Source organism: Trichosurus vulpecula, chromosome 7 (assembly GCF_011100635.1).
Source record: "Trichosurus vulpecula isolate mTriVul1 chromosome 7, mTriVul1.pri, whole genome shotgun sequence".
Classification (NCBI taxonomy): domain Eukaryota; kingdom Metazoa; phylum Chordata; class Mammalia; order Diprotodontia; family Phalangeridae; genus Trichosurus; species Trichosurus vulpecula.
The window spans coordinates 192976926-192980215 of record NC_050579.1 but is presented as its reverse complement, the minus strand read 5'-3'; the positions used below and the strand labels follow the sequence as shown (position 1 = coordinate 192980215).

At 42.7% G+C, this 3290-nt stretch overlaps 1 pseudogene; it reads right to left on the bottom strand.

Annotated features, from left to right (window-relative positions):
* Positions 1-1815: 1815 nt before the first annotated feature.
* Positions 1816-3076, bottom strand: LOC118856101 (annotated as a pseudogene).
* Positions 3077-3290: the final 214 nt, after the last annotated feature.

The following is a 3290-nucleotide window of genomic DNA, read 5'->3' as shown; positions in this document are numbered from 1 at the left end:
ATGCTTGTTCCCCCCTTCCTTCAGTATGAGTATTGCAGTTAAGATAAGAAGTATGGATTTTGCATTCTTAGAATACCAGTGGCTAGCTCATACATGATCCCTTTTCCCCCCTTTTAAATACATCTATTCTGAACTGATCCAACCATTTTGGAGAACAATTTGGAACTATGCCCAAAGGGCAACCAAACTATGTATACCCTTTGATCCAGAAGTATCACTACTAGGTGTGTATCCCAAAGAGATCATAAAAAAGAGAAAAAGATCTATGCGTGCAAAAATATTTATAGCAACCCTTTTCATGGTGGCAAAGTATTGGGAATTGAGGTGATGCCCATCAATTGGGGAATGGCTGAACAAGCTGTTCTGTATGAATGTAATGGAATACTCTTGTACAATATGATGACCAGGCAGATTTCCGAAAATCCTGGAAAGACTTATATGAACTGATGCAAAGTGAAATGAGCAGAAATAGGAAAACATTGTATACAGTATTGGCAACATTGTGTGATGATCACTTATGAATGACTCAGCTTTTTTCAGCAACACAATGATCCAAGACAAGTACAAAGGACTCACAAAGGAAAATGCCATTTGTATCCAGATAAAGAACTGAATGGACTCTGAATGCAGATCAAAGCATATTTTTTCACTTACTTTATTCTTTGTCTTTTTTTATCTGTTTCTTCTTTCACAACTGTGACTAATATGGAAATAATTTTTTACATTATAGCACATGTATAAATTACATAAAACTGCCTACCATTTTCAGAAGAGGGGAAGGGAAGGAAGGAGAGAGAAAAATTTGAAACTCAAAATCTTGTAAAAATTAATTCTAAAATTTTTCTTGACATGTAACTGGGGAAAAAAATAAAATACTGTTAAAAATAAATAAAATAAAATATATAATTAAAAAATAAAAGAACCAAAAAAAAGTAATGGAAAATTAATTAATCTATCCTTCTTGCCATACTGGGAAATTCTTATGAACTATAGTAAAAGTGTCAAACTGGGGACCAGGGGGTCCATGCAGATGACAAACTTCCCCAGGGCAGTCCAATTCAGAATGTAATTGGAAAATATTTAACAAAATAAAGTACAACACAACATAGATAATGTTAATTTGTGGTTTTCTAAGTCAATATGCAACCCCAAGGATGCTTTACTATTTGAATTTTATATAGGTCCATAAGATAAACACATCATATCCTAATAAGTTTCCTTTGCTGGTCTAGAAATCCTTAGTAATTACCAAAGTTCTAAATCACTTTAGCTGAGCCTCACACATGTTTGAGGATTACCTAATCCTGTGTTCTATCCTCTCCCACTGAACCTGCTTGTTCTGTTGTTAAATGAGTTAGAAATTAGATTTGTGTTACCTTAGAAATGGCAGGAATTCACTGGGAAAATTGTGGGTACCACATGTTGTATTTAGTGACTCAGAGGATTTTGTTGTTCTTAGAAAGAAAAACCCAGAAATTTTTTCCAGACTTTCAACTAGATGCCCTATGTGTTTCAGTGATCCGTAGAGAATATATCATGTGCCTTATATTGTTGCAGAGACCCAGAAGAATTTTATAGGCCTCAATCTATTTTTTTTAAACAAGGCATCCAGCTTTATACACAGTCAATATTTGGGGAAGAAGTGGAGCCCAACATAGAAAAAAGTCCAGTGGGGGGAAAAAATAACACTGGAAAAAAAGACAAATTTGAGGAAGAAAGGGGTGCCCCAGGCCCGGGGGGCAACAGTTCCTCTGACTGGTCCAAAAGACAGGGGGAGTCTCAGAGGAGTGCAATAGGTTGTAGAGAAATTTGGCTCTACTGAGGAAGAGGACTTCGAAGTGGACCATGAGGGGGTACTGGCAGTCAGTGGGAGGGTGGGCATGGGGGAAGGAGCCCTCTTTGATAGCCATAGGGTAGATGTTGAGGGTGATGGCTGTATCTGTGGGAGAGCATTAACGGAGGAGGTCCTCACATACCATGGGGAGGCATGGGGCCTGGGTGACCCATGGAAGATACAAAAGGGGGTCCCATTGGGGTGGCATTCCCATAAGAGGGGAGCAAGGATGAGGCATTCCTGATAGTGGTCATGGAGGAGGCTGTCCCTGGGAGCCTGGGGGTGTCCCAAGCCATGGTGACCATGGTGGGCAAGTTGCATCTGAGACATACCGGGATGAGGCATCCCACCTGGTGGGAATGGATGAGGATGTGAGTGTCTGTGTCCAGGATGTCCTGCCCCAGGGGTTCCTGCTGATGGATTGCCACAGGCTCCAGCCCCAGGAGGCATAGGTGGGGGAGGCATGGCTGGGGGCATTCCTGGAGGAAGGGCTCCAGGAGGTGGCACTGGAGGTGGGAATGAGCCTGGTGGGGGCATACCTGGTGGAGGAAGCCCAGATCCCAAGGAAGACACAACAGGATTAGGGGCAGAGAGTGGGGTTGGTGCATCAGCAAATAGCTGCTTTGGCTAATCTGCCTGAGACAACAGGTTCTGTGCCAACAGAAGTGGCTCATCTGCAGAGCCATGGCATTCACCCTTAGAGTCCTTAAAAACATAAGATACCACGATAGGTTGATTACACAGATATTGCCCATTCATGGCCTCAATTGCTGCATCAGAGGCATCAAATGAAGCAAAATTAATAAAGGCATAGTCCTTGGAGTTGCCCGTGTCAGGGTCCTACATGATCTTGGGAGTCTGCAAAATAACCCCAAAGGCACTGAAGGTATCATAGGACAGCTTCTCATTGACCTCAGGATCTAGGTTCCCTATGAAAATGTTGACCCCAACATCCAGGTTCTAACTGTTATGAACTGACTCTTTGTTTACTCATATGGGCTTCCCATACAGTTTGATTATGTTCATGATCTTGATGGCATAGTCAGCATCCTCCTCACTCAAGAATTCCACAAATCTATAGCTTTGGTGCTGCCCTGTGACCCTGTCACCCATGTGAGTGTTGACCATGGGCCCACCCTGCAGAAAGAGCTCCCACAGCAGCCATTCACTGACCTTCCCATCTGGGCCCCCCACGTACACAGTGGCACCCTGATTCTGTTGGGAGATGGGCCCCACCACCATACTGAATGTGCTCCCTCAGTCTTTCCAATCTAGTCTTTGAGTCTGGGTCAGAGTAAGGGTGATGGTGGAATGACCTAGTGGAAGGGGAGAGGAAGAATGTCCCAAACTCACTGGTACCCAATATGCCTGAAAGATGACTAATATCAAGCAGATAACTGGATAAGTCAATGTAAGTTTTCCTAAGCTTTATCTAACTTGCCAAAAATTCTAAAAC